Raw genomic sequence first — 16,221 nt, 5'->3', positions numbered from 1 at the left:
CGTGAAATTTCGAGATATTAACGGAAAACGATTGACGATGTTGTGTTAAAGTTTCAATAAAACTTTAATATTAACAAATTAATACTTATTCGGCCGAAATTCACTGATCTTCTTAATCGTTTACATCGTCTGGACATGAGTATACATTGTGACTATTGATTATTCGGCTAATCGATCTCATTTTTTAAAAGCATAACTAAATCATATCATATCACATCACATTATATCCAGATAAGATGAGAACAATTATAAAGACCAATGAATGTTGTTCTGATAAGGCCTTATTAAGCCTTATTAAGCTTAAGGCCTTAAAGCTTGTATATGTATTCTTTTGTCTGAAGATCTTATCGAGAAAATTCCTACGCCACAAGTCCCTTTTAGAATGTATTCGAGAGAATATTCTCCCGTAAAACCGATCGCTTACGAGAGATCTTGCGACAACTAAAATTCGGAAAGAGTTACACAACACTGATCGAAATCTTTATCCTCCAAACTGTCCCTAATAATCGTGGAAAAACGCACATATCTCGGTGCTTAACCTCGAGCCCGAGACGATCGTTTGATATCGCAGCAGTGAACAAGAGACGCGTGCACAGGAGACAATGACTTACGTGTTTCCACTCTCACCCTCGGACGAAATCGCGTGGTCGATCTTCACGACCTTATCGCCCCGTCACCCGGTATACCACGGCGAACAATCCGGTCGTTCTTCAGCGTTGATCACTCCCTCGCAGGCACCACACACAGTCGCTCTCGAAACACTCGTGTGTATCACCTGGAATTCACCAGATGAATTTCCGCCGATTATTGCGTCGCGCTCCAATGGGAGCACGCAAAATCACGGAGGAAATCCGTTTCTTCGCGACGATTACGGTGTCACGGCCTCGTGACATGGTAGTAACGTCGCGGATCGTAGCAATGTAGCTTCCACCTCGCTTCATGAAATGACAGCATCGGTCCAGATCGCGCGGATAACTCGCGTGACGTAAATATTACCCAACGGAAGAATGCAAATAAACTAATTGCAGTCACTGAGAGCGGACTACCGCGATGAAATACCTCCAAGCGTCTCGAGCCACTACTGACGACAACTTGAAGGCAACCCGGGTACACTCCATACGGAATATCGAAAGCACTCCTGACGAGGGAGAGAGATAGACTAAACACTCGAGTCGCTCACAACTCGCGATATAGGTATCCCAACCGTCTCGCGCGATAAGGCAGATAACGAATTGCAGCTGGTATTTCTAATCTCCTGTTGGTCGTGATCGCGTATCGAGCTAGTGACAGTTCTGACGACACTCAATGTTACGCGCGGGACAGAACGAAAAAGAAAAAAAAAAAAGAAAAAAGGAATGCACGAGGTCACGAGCGAAGTCTCGGCTGCCAGGTAGATAGAGCGCAGTCTTCGCCGCTCGAGCAACAGGTAGATACTGCGGCGAGAGGCCGAGGATGGGAACGGAGTGAGCGTGCCACTCTCGGATGGACGGATCGAAATGCCGAGAGCAAAGCTCCGTGTTAAGTGAGCGTTCACACCGGAACGAGCGTGTGTGCCGTGACAAATGTTGTTTCGCAAAAGTTGTGATTTTACTTTATCAGTGACAATCGGTGTCCAATTATCGACATTGCGATCAACTTTTTTCTTCGGAGGTATTATCGCACCTTCAAGAAAGTAGATGTATCTATGTTCTTGAAAAAATATTCTCTACATGCTGTCATTATCGATTTTTAACGTTCCATTATTCTGCACTGTGAATTTCGTGGAAATTTGAAAAATTTCCACAGCTAATGACGATATCTGTTAGAACATTAAGTTTAAATATTATCGAATGATAATATTTCGAATGATATTCATCGACTGTCAAGAGTCGCTTGTGTTGTGACAAGCATGCATAGAGTATTTCCTTGTAGCGTAAACTTATTGCTGTGAATGCGTGAGGTGAACTTTGTTACTATGAAGATTATGTCGCGATTGAATATCATTTATTTCATATGAGGAAATGACCCGGAGACGTGTGCTCTCTGTACTCGGACCATCGAATGTTACGTCACGGCGCACACGAGTATGCATTAGTGTTTCTGCGAATCTGTGCAACTTGGAACCGTCTCCGCTGCCTGCGACGGTACATTAATCTCGTTACATATGCGGCTGCATGATAATGCATAAAGCGGAAAAGACGTATTGAGAAATCCCGCGTAATTGGCAGATTACAGGCGAGTGGAATAAGAATTGTGTAACGCGCGCGGCACAGTTACAGCCATATGCCACGATCGCGATTAATAACACGCGCATGTGAAACGTCAGGTAGATAATGTCGCGAATTGACGCGCGTGGGACGTGAACGGGACTTCGATCTTCTGATAATTTCCTAGGCTATCTACGAGGCAATCTGTCGCTTGCATATTAATGCCGGAATTTATGACGATAACTTAATTGCGCGATGTTAAGATACAATTGATCAGACACTTAACATGTAACGGAGACACGCGTCAATTTTGTTTAGTCATAAACCAACCGTATGAAGTAAACATAGAAAAACGTATTAGATAAGTCAAGAAGTTTGATTCGATTTTTAGTAAAATTTGACTTTACTTCACTCGATCGAGACAAATTATTCGTCGATCTAGTGATAAATCGTTGTTATTTATGATTCTCTGTTAATGTCGTGGCAGCACTTGTGTATTCTGTACTAAGAGAAAAATGCTAGTCTCACAAAATTATTTTACTGATTATAATTATTTCATTATGAAATTAAAATCTCGAGTACGAGATACTTTTTTCTTAATGCGGCCAGTCTGCCGTCGCGAAAAGGTAGTAAAAAATCGAATTAAATTTTCCGGCTCACCCAATATTGAATATTTGTTCAATTTCGTGTCTGGGAACCTTTGGTCTACTCTCTTTTCCCTTATTAAAAAAAATTTTTTTGTGTCTGGTTTCATTTTATAACGCTTTCTTCTAATCATTGATCGCTAGTGAGATAGAAGCAAGGTGCAAAGTTGCAAATCGGCGAATTTAGGTGTGAACGTCGCTGTAAAGCGTACGCGCGATAGGTGGGGGTTCAATCGTCGCAATGAATTACAACGAGCCAGTCACTGAGAATGACTCACCGAGTACTCTAGCCGCCGCTGGCCGCCGTTGCGGCACGTCACGTCGATAATAAAAGGCTCTCTCGGCTCTCCTTGCTCTGGAAAGAGGAATTTGTACCGTTCGAGAGGGAAGTGAATAACACGAGCCGGGCATTAGGCGGATGCCCGGGTGGGTCCCGCACCCCACAGCGGTGGCCCGTCGCCGCGGCGAGAGACCGGTTCGACCGCGAATCATGAATCATCGGAATGCCATATCGGTGCGTCTCTCTAAGTGCCCTAACGTGTGGATTTGTAGGAAAATCTTCGGGGCTTAATGGGTATCCCATCTGAGGAAATGAACGATAAAGAAGTGCGCTGCTCGTGGATTACACAGGAAAGATCATCGCGACGATGACGATGACGGCACTCACGTCAAGCAATTAACTGAACGATAAAAAAGACAATAAACGCGTCGACGATTTGTCACTCGCAAGAGAGAGAGGGAGAGAGAGGAGAGAATTTCGATTTTCGAAGTATAAAGTAAGGTAAAAATACCCATGTATGTACTCGGACATATTCTAATCCTGAATATTCTTATTGTTTTGGTTTTTAAGTACGAATGTTTAAATTTTCAACGTAAAAAAATATATATATATGTGTGTGTGTGTGTGTGTGTGTGTATATATGTATATATTGAATACATCAGGATTGAGAAGGACATACATATATTATATGTTGAAAGTTGAAATATTCGTATTTAAAGACCGAAATAATAAAGAGATGATCAGGATTAGGAAACGCGTCTAGGAACTGATATTTATACGTTACAGCTCTTAGGGAATCGTATTTTTTGAAAATGTTCAGAGCAATATGAAAAGTCTGATCATTTCTTGCTGGGTTTTGCAACAAGAAGAACGCCGCGTTTTTATTAAAATCGAATCTAAAGCAGGTGTATCGTGTATAAATTCGTGTTCTCTTACGTCGAAGTGCGGTAACTTTTCAAGTAATCACGTGTACACTCCGCGCGCGTATTTCGTTTAAAATTGTCGCCGCGTTCCGGCGACGCGATCTCGCGACATCTTTGAAACGTACGAGCTGCACACAAGCACGCGGTATTCGCTAATTGGCAGCTGAAGGGTTAATACAGTCGGGGTAATACAGTCATTCGCATACGACGCGTGTCTCTGTTTGTTCAGCTCGACGCTGCATTAATTACGTTACAAACGGTACTGTTATATTTAGCAGTGCCGCGCCATGCACACGTACGGGATTTTCCGATGAACCGTGCGTGGCACGTGAATTCTTCCTCGGCCGCGTGCTAAAACAACGTGAATATTTGATGCAACGCCTTCTTACGCAGCCGTGGGCATGCGTAAGAAGAGACGCGGCCTCTCGCGCACACAACGCATTCAGTATTCAAATATCAAATTTAATTGACCCTTCTGTGGGCGTGCGTTTTTTTTTATCTTCAACTTTAGGCGCCTGCTTTACCATTACTGTAGATATACATTGAAAAAAAGGCTTGGCAATAACCCATCAAACCCGGGTAATAGTTACCAGACGCTCTTTAGTGGAATATATAGTTTCAACTACGTGTGAGTGAATATAATCAAATGATTTGATATTAGTAAGTAATCTTGGCAAGAGTTGACATCAGCTGCTAAGACTTCGTGACTATTACTACGAGTTACTACGAATTTATGTGTTGTGTATCATGAAACAATTTGTAAAATATAAAAGCATATTGCTCAGTACTATCACAATAATTATCACATTATGTGATAAATTAGCGGACTAAAATACTTTGGTAATAGTCAAACTATATTCAGTAATTATTACCAAATTGTTTACCAACCCATTTAATTGGATCAACTAAATAAAAAAATTGGTTTCTTTAATTATTTTGTAAATATTATCATATTTGATACTTCAGGTAGTCTTCAATTTACATCTGTAAATCGCATGCCTAACGAAGGATTGAACACACGTCATTTAATTGTGAAATTATCGATAGCTAAAGTAAGCAGTACCGACTAAAATTTTTGTCTTATGCCACGATTCGATAACCAATTTGATAATTGGATGATCGATACTTCGAATGCTTGACAATTATTCATATATTAGTTTTATATATTAGTTATTCATATATTAGATATTAGATTCATATATTATTTATTTCATATATTAGATCTATAAAATAATATTTATCTGTAACATATTGTCATTAAATTTCCAATTGTTATGAGTAGTAAGTATCGATGACAGATCGGAAGGTGAGAGAGATAAGCGAGAGAACGATTCAATTATGCGCGTGTTCGTGCGCGATTGTAAACTCGAATTTACGACTGGTGTAATACGAGACCCGAGCTTCGAGATCGAGCTTGATATTTTCCGCTCGCGGAAGTTCTCAACGACCCGGGGATCGACGCGAGCCGGTGCATCGAGTACGTGGGCACTTAAGTCCGATTACCTTCCGCACCTTTCACCGACTTCGGTAAGGTATTATATTTAAAGCAACGACACGTAACGTCGCGGCCGCGGAGGAATGAAGAAATCTCGTCGTGATTTTATCGCGACTTATCCTCGTTCGCAGAATGCGACATCGTAATTGCGTCATAGAAGGACACGTGCGCTTCTCTCTCTCTTCCTTTCTCTCTTTCTCTGTCTCTTCCTCTCTCTCTCTCCTCTCGTTCTCTTCAAGACTTTCTTAGGAGGTTTAATTTTCCAGCTCAGCGAACACATATTTGACGCGCAAGTATTCGAATTATTCTCACATTTCTTGTTTTCACGGTATTTGTGCCAGGTATCGGAATATCGGCGGAATGCCCTAGATACCATCGCCGTAAATTTCACGATGGATTCTTCGTCAAGTAACGAAAATTATTTTATAATCGACATTTCGAATCAAATCGCACATACCTGACCCTAACCGAGTGTGTAACAGCAAGACGTCGTTTTCGAAAACGAAAGTAGGAAGAGAGAAATAGAAAACAGAAGAAATTCGCGTGAGATTGCCATCGGTTTGGTTCGCAACGCTTTCCACTAATTTTCAAGTCACTTTGTAAGAGTAATGACGTGTTCTAGGTATCCTGACTCAGCGATGTGTCCGCTGTTATTCTTGGCGACTAAGACAAAAAGGACAGCTTACTGACGGAAGTGACAAAGGATCGAGCTTCGTTCTCATCTCGATCCGCGCGACGTCGAGATACTTTCTCAGTACGGAATGGAAATGCGCGGCGTCGCCGAAGAAGGCACGTGAGGTATTCACATTGTGCATCGCTCGTTTCTACGGGGTGTTCGGAAACGACACAGAGAGACCTCATAGAGTTCCGTGACTAAATTCTGTGACTCGAAATCGACTTACGTTCTCAGAGAACTCATTGTCGGACGCTGCTTTTTTAATCACTTTATCTTCAAACTGATATTTTCATCGATTCTTAACATTCTTCTTTATTTTATTTGACAGTCTAACGAAAACATGCACATATTATTAGATCCCTTCTCTCTATCAGAGGAAACAAAATTTAGTAAAAAGTCCATACACTGTCTTTGACAAAGAAATATTTTTTTAGCAAGATTTAAAACTGTTAACTTGAGTGAATGAAATCAATAATCAGTGTTGAATTATTGGCTCTTTATCTTTTAAAAATACAGAAATTATCTATACATGCAGAAAAGTACGTACTACATTAAAAAAAAATATTACTTGTTTCAAATATTCATAAGTTTGTATATCCGTTAATTTATTATAAGTTCATAATAAGTATTAAATGTACTCAAGATACAATTTAAATTTTATAAATTTAATATTTCAATTAAGAAATATTAAATAAAAAAAAATATCAGTTTACTTACTACGTAGAACCAACTTATTCTTCGATAAAATTTTATCAAAAATTTATGCACTCACACAACACACACACATACAGAAGAAAATATTGGAAATTTATTTGTGGGATATGAAGAGTTCATTCGCAGAAATCAACTACATCGGACAAATAAATTTTAAAGTATTTTTTTAGCTTTTCTAAATTTTGTAATGAATATATTCTAAGACTATTGTCAAGAAAATATTCTTTGCTGAAAGATAATTATCATTTGAAAGAAACTGAATAACCGCTTTTCATAGCAGAGCAGAATGAATAAATATGTTTTGCGTGTATTATTCACACTTGCAACTTGAAAGTAACTCAAGTTCGAGATTATTTTCACGAAGAAACGGCCAACGAAAATCAACGTTGATCCAAGAAATCGCAAGTGGAGTTCGTCGCTATCGTTTCCGATCACCCTGGGTATGTGAGTCCGCGTAAGGCGCCACTACGGAGCGGTGAAATAATTATCGAGCATAGTCGGAGAATCGCGCCGGCAGTTGTTAACATCATGAAAGCACATTTCTGCGAACAGCCCTCGACTTCTTTGTCAGGGACAGCACTCTATTAGCCCATTACCTGGAATGCTGAATCGTTCGCGAATCGCGGTCGTTAACAGAGAGTCCGATCAGATCGCCGGTGGTGATGAACGACGAACAGCTTGCGGTCGTGTTTCGATGCGTTTGCATCTATTTCGCGGATAATCGCGCGGATCAACTCCCCGCGGAGTCGAACAATTTTCCGATGTCGAATTCTTCGAGATTTCAGAAGGACGACGTCTTCGCGCTGCGTCGTCAGCATCGGAGGAAGCAGCCGCGTGACCGTTTCTCCATCGAAAGGGTACCGCCGGCGTCCGCGGTTTCCTTTTCCCGTATCGGAAAACTTTCTCGAGATGCAGCGAGCACGTTTGCTCGCTCGCTCGCGCTGTGCGTATAACGCATTCGCAGAAAGTCTATATATAGCGGCGCCGCTAATACGCGGCCAAGTAATGTTACGACCGGGCCCCGGGAGCCGAGTTCGTAAGTAATTGCGGGCGTAAAATCCGGTTCGCCGCGGCATTGCGCGAATACGTTATTATCGGTGGCCGATCGGAAACTGGCCGGATAGGAGCTTTCATAAACGCGTGAGCGAGAGAGCGAGCGCGTGCACGTATGCAGGTACGTACGTACGCACGCACGCACGCACGCACCGCGTTGTCGTCGTCGTCCTGCAGGTATGCCGGTCGGATCGCGTGTCCTGGATACGCCAATGACGAGGCTACTCCAGAAACTGGTCGCGATTCAGCGGAAAAAGAAGTTCTGGGATTTTCGGCCGGTCGCGCGCAAAGCGACGTGAGTCGCGCGACAACGAGGTATTTTCGTGTTCTCACGTGAAATCTTCTCGAGAAGATATCACCGAGTTTGAGAGAAAATATCACCAAATATGCGATAACGCATACACGGAACGTTATCTTTCAGAAATCGAACACAAAAGCGGTCGGATCCAATCTCTAACTCGATTTTTACAGGGCGAAATATTTGAAAAACCAACGGTTTACACACTAGAAACAAAAATACTTAAATATTTCTTTGTGGGATATAAAGTTTTTTTGAAACTTTTTATCCCAAGAAATTTTCAAATATCTTTTTCATAGGGTGAAGGAAATATTGTAGTAAAAATTATATTGAAATTATTTTTTACAATGTTTTTGTAAAATAGTATTATATTAAAATCGTAGTATAAATTACTATAAAAATAGTAAATAATAACCTATTTGATACATGATATAAGAACATTATGCACATTAATGCCACGAATGCATAATATTTTGAAATAAATATACAATAATTTTCGTCATAATTCTATATAATCCAAAATTACGAAAATTTTGTTGCAACAATATGCTTTGCAACAATATTTTCGCCGTGCAGTTTCACACAAAGTATTCTTACACCACAAGCAGAGCACAGATGGTAAGAAATTGAATTATGAAAGACCTCGTCATAAATAATCCTGCCATAAATATGATTATAATTACTCTTCGTGTAATATCAACGATATTCGTGACTCATGGTGTCACTAGGTGACGTAATTTTATTTCCAGAGAGGAGGAGAGTGAGGAGCGTATGTACGACGAGAGATAAGTGAGAAGTTGGGAACAGTGAGGCGTAAGTAGCAGGAGAAACTGGTAAGGAGATAAGAGAATATCAAGGTCGTCGGTGTATGGCAGTTCAATTCATGCGGGAGAAAGAGAGGATGTGAGTTTTTTAGTTTGAGAGACAAGACGTGTCGGGAATGTCTAGAAATAAACTGTTTCCCGCGATAGAAACGCCGCCACTGTCCAACGATCACACGACTGTTTCCGTCTTGATCGTACAAAAAAGGTTCGTTCGCGATCACGGGGTTAGGACATTATAAACCTATCATTAGGACGCGCGTATCGGGAGCACTCGAGGAAAGGCACTCACCGTCGTCGGCGAGTCGCGCTAAAAATACACGCGAAATAAATCTCGATCGTGCATCCGAAACGGGGTCCTTCCGCGCGCGCCGGCCGTACACGGTGACCTCGCCGCAATTTGATCGTCAATTAACCCTTGTACTATCAAGAGGGGTCTGCCCGGACCCCGTGGCGAGCTCTCATTCAATCACGTTTTTAGTCTCGCTCTCGAGTGCCCACGGCGTCTTTTCACTCTCCGCTCGGATAGAATCGTCCGGCAAATCTTGTCGTTCACGTTCTGTTGAATGAACAACGCTTGAAATGTGTTGTTGTGTTATAAGCGCTCAGTATCGATTAGTCTTGCTAATGTTGCTGCCTGTCAAGAAGGGAAAGAGCCGCAACGTATGCTTTCCACTTGTCAAGTTGTCTTCGGAGAAGTCTCAGAATTATTACGATTATCACGGCGTGTCATATTAACCCTTTAAGGCACACAGCGTACATAATTATGTACATTTGCTTTGGCTCCACCCCAAATCTTTTATATTAGCAAAGTAATGATGCCATCAATATGATATTATCGATCTATCCTACATAAATAGAGCTATATTCTTCGTCCCAGTCAGTGAAACAGTGATTTATCCGCTGAAAATGCCAATATGGCAACCGTGAGCAGAGCAGAATCGTCGATGCTCCAAAAAATGTGCAAAAAGTAAGCCAATTTTTATTTTGTCAATTTTTTCTCAATGTCACATTAAGGTTGCTTCTATGTTCATTATCGTGGCTATAAGATTCATTAAATTTTGTAGCTGGAGTACACGTGCACTGAAAAAAGATACCTTTATATCCCACAATGAAATTTCCAAGTATCTTTTTCTCAATGTGCAAATATGAGTATTAATAATTATGCATATTCAGAAAATCGTGCTTTTTTCGACGGTCAATTTTATTTTCTTTATTCCATAAAACTTTTCATCAAGGGTATCTTTTAAGACTACTTTATGAAGAAATGAATCTTACTCGAACAAAATCGGTGTCTGGAGCTTAAAGAGGGTCAAAACGTTTACGAATCCCAAGACTTCTGTAATTGCAACCCCGAAGAAACCGACATTGTGGCTTTTTTCTCTCAAGATGCTGACATAAAGATTAATTATCCGAAGGAGAAACTCGTTCTCGTGTATGAAGTCTACGAGCGACGTTCTGCTCAAGCCGGCCTATTTTGCGTGAATTTTACTCCGAGATAACACATCGATTTTCATGTTGATTCGCGCGCATACGCTCCTTCACGCGACCGTGAGATTCCTATCCCCGGAAAACGACGTCCACCTTGTAGTAACGCGACACGCATCTCGCGTGTCCGAAGAAAGAAAAGTACTTGCGGGATAATGCGTGCGGCAGTGGATGGCGCCAAACCGCGTCCTCCCGCGCCGCGCTGCGCCGCGGCCGAGCCGCGCCTCGTCGTCGCCGCGCGGCGGCTCTCGGCCAACACAGAGTGGCTACAATATCCGGGCTCTTACGAGCTTCTTCTTTCTTCACTCTTATCGACAATCGAATCGATAATCCGACAAAAATAATCCCAATAAGCCACTTTTTGTTACTGTCAAACACGCGGCGCGGCTCGTGTAACTCTCTTGTGCTTGAAAATTTTTCCAAAAGACCAAGTGTCGCAGAGAATCAATTAGGACTTCGAATTTAATCTTACGTCACCCTTGTTCGAGGAATAAATATATTATGGAAAAAATTCAAGAGTTGAGATGACACATTCAAATTACGACCAAATTATTAATTTAGAATTCGAATAAGTCCGCGTGACAAGTAGTGACTGAGAGCGAAAATACTTGAAAATTTATTTGTGGAACAAAAGTCTCTTTCACAAAAACAAACTTTTATTCCACAAATAAATTTTCAAGTATATTCTTCTCATTGTAGCTGACAATGCTTCTTCAAAAGCTCACACGTCGTGTTCTTTGATCAATTTTCAATTCAATTTCCTCCTAAAAAAAGGAACTTCTTGTTCTGCAGAAAAGTGAAGAAGAGATAATATCCATCTGGATCCCGATGCTTCGCGTACTTTACATGTAAGTAGCTACGCGCCTGTTGCCGACTGCATTAGTATCTCCAAGTATACTTCATGTCGTATAAAGAGGAAAAGAGAGGGACAGAGAGAGGGAGGGAGGGCGACGGAGGAAGAACGCGCGAGTATGTATCGAGAAGAACGGCGAGAGATAGAGAAAGAAAGTCGGCTGTGTCGGATGTCTGCTCGTCGGATCGTTTTTCTCGGAGGAGCGGCGCGCATGGCGCCTCCGCATGGGATCGGCCGACCGGATCGCCGCGTCGTGTTGTCGGACCGACGACAGGAAAAAAATCACCGGTGAAAATACCGTCGCGCGCGCGGGCCGCGAGGTGAACTCGAAAACATTTCGTACTCGAGTGTTGAAGAAATAGGAAGCAAGAAAAATATGTGAGCGCAATCGCGACCGACTCGCCGACGAATGTCGACTTTTGGCGACAGTTTCCGCCGCGTGGGAAATTAATTTCCCTTTTCCCATTCTGTCCCTTTCTCCCGTGTTACTTGACAAAAGAAGGAATGTCTTCAGCAAGGTTCCCCCGCACCCTTCGAGAATGGTGTCCGACGCCGCAGGGTTGGTCAGCTATTATCTCCCTCGTGTGAGAAGAATTTCGCTCGGGCATAATACCGGTTTAAGTTCGCGCTGAAAAATAAGCCGAATCACACGGTTGCACGTGCTGTGTTGGTTTCCAAAAAAGGATCTAAAGGACACACGGCTACCGTCGCCCGTTAACCCACAATTTTGAAAGCCGGTCACCTCTTTTCGCTTAATCGCGCGGCGATGCGCCGCCAGCACGAAGCGGAACGGTGTTGAGGATTTAGAATGAAAATCAAAGGTACAAGAGACGATGGGACGAATCCGACACGCATTGACGATTCGCACTGCGAATTCACGGAGAGCGTCCGATGTCCTTGGCGAATTTTCGTAGTTTGATATCGCGGAACTACTCGTGGCCCGACACGCGAACGAAATGCAAACCAGCTGATCGGATCGCCGAGGAAATCGGCTTAAAGCAGTTTCCAATTGCCGAGTAATTCGATCGGCTCATTACGTCGGGGTCCACGTCCCCTTTAGTACTCTCTCCGTAATCTTTCCCCGCAAAAGAGGAGCGATGAAAGTGATTTCTCGCACCGGGATCGCAGCGCGAATAACGATCGCCTAGACTCCTGTTTTCTTCTTCTCTACGACGAATAGGCTTCGTGCCTTTTCACTATGCGATCGGGATCTGTCGCACCTTGGCGCTAAACCCGCGCACGAGTGTCCTCGCGTGTGTCGAATAAAAAATGAATCTCTCGAACGCTATCGAATCTTATTGCTATTAAGAGGTTGAAGTCAGTCATAAGTGAGCTTATGGTTAATGATATTATTAATTGCGATTAATAAATAACAAAATTTTGAGATGCAATTCGCACCTATTTCTTTGCATTTCTCATTTTTATAAGATAAACGTGTTAATTCTCGGACACACACCTAATCCTGGACATTCTTACTGTTTTAGTCTTTCGTGAGAAGTTAAGATTCTAACAAGTAAACTCACTCAAAAGTTACATTCCGATTTCTTTCTAATTTGGCATAAATGTAGAAGTACAAAAAATATTTAGATCATATTTTTTTCATTTTGGCTCACTTTGAGTTTCACGGGAAACTCAAAGTAACAGCTTTTAATGTTCTCACTCCTATTATTAATAAGTGCAACAAAAATGCATAAGAAATAAAACTGAATATAAGATATAGGCGTTTTAGGTTTGCTGATTATGAGTATGTCAAATATGTAAAATTATTTGTATAAATAATAAAATGTTTAAACAAAACATGTAAAAAGTTGAAAACAATTATTTATACAAATAATTTTTCGGTTTGGTCGAGATTCGAACCATTTTTGACTAATTTACTACGGGTTTATTTCGGTTGGAATCTCGGCTAAAGAAATTTAGAATGGTTCGTGTCTCAGCTATGCCGATTTTATTAAGATTATTTAACTATATCTTGTATTCAATTTTATTTCTTATGCATTTTTGTTGTACTTATTGATGATAGGAGTGAGAACATTAAAAAGCTATAAACTGCCCGTGAAACTAAAAAATGAGAAAATATGAGTTAAATATTTTTTGTACTTCTACATTTGTGCCAAATTAGAAAGAAATCGGAGTGTATCTTGGGGGAAAGTTTACTTGTAAGAAAAGGTATATTTTCCTACTTGAACAATACTTTATATCAATATAAATAATAAATATGTTTTATTTCTCAGATACTCTTTGCTGTCAGTATAGAAGCAAATGTGACTCGTAGAAGAAAGAAAACACAAACATTTTGACTAGTGCTCTGCCGCCAAATCAAATACGACAAACAAAACAGGGAACACCTCCAGTTTGCTTTATGCAATTTATAGATTCAATGTCAACAGTCGTAATGGTAGCACCACAGGACAGTTCACGTGTGTTCAGGCATGTCTGCGACACCGGATGTCAATCGGTGGATGTAATTAACAGAAGAATGCCGGCTTTTATCGCGATAAAAGCGCAAGTCGCCTCGAGCGGTGCGATTAGCTTTCGCGAGTTCATGATTGAAGACAAGTAAAGTCCGAGATCGTCGGCGGCGGCGGTGGTTTCTTGAAAACTGGGTTGGGCGGATCGAGTGGAGCGCGATTCAATTGTTACGCGCGACACACTGACGCGGGCCAATTACGAATCTAACGTATACCTGGCGCAATTACCGCGTTATAATAGTCGCGCGTGAAATCACCGGCTCACCGCCGCCGATGCTTTCTAATTACGAGAATCGTTGCGGATCGGCATGCGCCCGGCGTGTTGCGACATTTCACCGTGGTTTAATGGTGGCGGATCGGCTCAACCGCTCGCAGAACCGTGCTGTTTCGATCGCTTGTTGGCGGCATTTCAACGCGATTTTTGCGCGATCGGATCGCGCACGAAAGAGTCGCACTATAAGTAGTCAAACGTTCGTTTTAATATCGTGCATTCGGCTTTATCGCTCCGCTGGAGAGATACTCGGTCGCAATACTGGTTTGCTAGATGCAAAAAGATGGTCATTTTGATCATAATCTCTCTCACTCTCTCATGCGCGCGCGAACATATCATAGCAAAACGTTTCGTTCACTCTGTCGCAAATTTATGTAAATTTAGAATGCCCTCGATACAGTGAACGCGATTTTTGTCGCGTTTAAGCGCGGTAAACACGGCGTGATACGATCGCCGGTTTTTTTGCTCGCGCTTCGCGGAGCGCGCGCAGATAAAATAAAATTGGAAAGCTATTTATACGAGTCGCACGTTGCCGCATAATGAATTTCTTTTGATATGATACGTGATATTTATATATGTATATGTATATATAATATATACATATATTATATACTTCATATATAAATACATATACATTTCTAAACTGCGATCTCTGCGAGCTCGCGGGATAAAGTGCGACTGCGTTTGCCCCCGTCCCCCGCACGGCTGGTCTTATATAACTCAATAAACTTAATCACGAAATGATATACTACGGCTACGCGCTTTATTGTGTCCATATACGTGGCATCGATTAGCGCGAATTTAGATCTACGCGGCGATTTCAGGAAGTGGCGTTAATTACGCAAATTGAAAACTATCCACTTGCCCGCAGGATCAATCGAGGTAATTGTGAAAGTGGTGAAAATATGATCTCGCAATATCTTCAAGTGATGATAATAATAATAGTACACATACGAGACCAGCAGGTTATCGTAAAGTAAAATAATGATTCGAGATAACGACTAACAATCTCATTGCAACCGTGTGCACATAACGTCCTGTATAAAATGTAGACTTTATATACACCTATTTATTAAAAGATATCTGCTTATTATCAAAGATACCTATTTGCTAAAAGAAACGCATATCTTTGCTAGCAAATCTATTCGATTTATCGATCATTGCGATATACTGAGAGAATAAAATTATAACCGCACATTTATTCGGTGGGTATCAATAATATTTATTTATACTAATATATAAAATATGTTTCAAATAGGGAAATATATGTATTATTAAAACTTTAGCAAAAATAATTGTTTATTCTGTTTAAATAAAAATACTTAGATTCAAGTAAATATGTTATTAATACCCAAATATTTTTTTATTTTTCAAATATCTTTTCTCTCAATGCACTTCTCAAAGTTAAGATTAGATTTCGGAGATTTAAATATTTCCTAACTTCTGGAATGCTTGTCCTCAGCTATTATTAAAAGAAAAAGAAGAATTGAATGTTTAACCAACAGCTGTGTATGGGCTTTGGGACTTCAGTTTTTAGGCATTATTAATAAAAAGAAGGAGAATAATTAAATGTTAAAGCTATCTCCATAGATTTTGCGACGTTAATTGCGTTAACGCAGTTAATCACAGTTTCAATTCGAGACGAAACTGTCATCCCCGTTGCTCTTAACGAATTGGACAAGGTTGTTTTTCCGGTTTCCGTGCTCGGATTTGCGCGCGGCCGCGCGCTCCCATTATTTTCGCGCGTGCCTCTAATTTCACGCGCGTGTGTGCCCGCGAAAGTCCGATGGAAAAGTCACAAAGAGGCGTACCGGTGCGCAGCGTTACGGTCGCTGTTTTCGCGGCACTGTAACGCCGGGGCCTAATGGGCCGGCCAGGCAGGGCCAGTACATTCTCCTCGTCTTACGTACGCACATGCCCGGGAAACAATGACGACCAATTGTCGCAATTAGAGCACCGAGTTTACCGTTTGCGAATCAAACGCAGCTGGTCGAGCGAGCGCGTACGAGCGCCGGCAATTTTCGAGGGAGTCGTAATTAATCGCGTCA

At 41.5% G+C, this 16,221-nt stretch overlaps 1 protein-coding gene across 3 annotated transcripts in view; it reads right to left on the bottom strand.

The window, feature by feature from the left end:
* Positions 1-16,221, bottom strand: part of LOC116842136 — a 58,294-nt gene that overhangs the window by 19,925 nt on the left and 22,148 nt on the right. Inside the window, exon 1 of one of the 3 annotated variants that reach the window (XM_032810891.1) lies at positions 612-1,431. The exons of the other annotated variants lie outside the window; for them this stretch is intronic. The gene's annotated coding sequence lies outside the window, so the exon portion shown is untranslated. Of the gene's footprint in view, positions 1-611; positions 1,432-16,221 lie in introns of those variants that run through there. 3 annotated transcript variants of the gene reach the window in all.

Source organism: Odontomachus brunneus, unplaced genomic scaffold, assembly GCF_010583005.1.
Source record: "Odontomachus brunneus isolate Ranch 3 - 2012 unplaced genomic scaffold, Obru_v1 Obru_scaffold_021, whole genome shotgun sequence".
NCBI lineage: Eukaryota > Metazoa > Arthropoda > Insecta > Hymenoptera > Formicidae > Odontomachus > Odontomachus brunneus.
The sequence above is the reverse complement of the archived record's forward strand: the minus strand, read 5'-3'. Positions and strand labels throughout refer to the sequence as shown.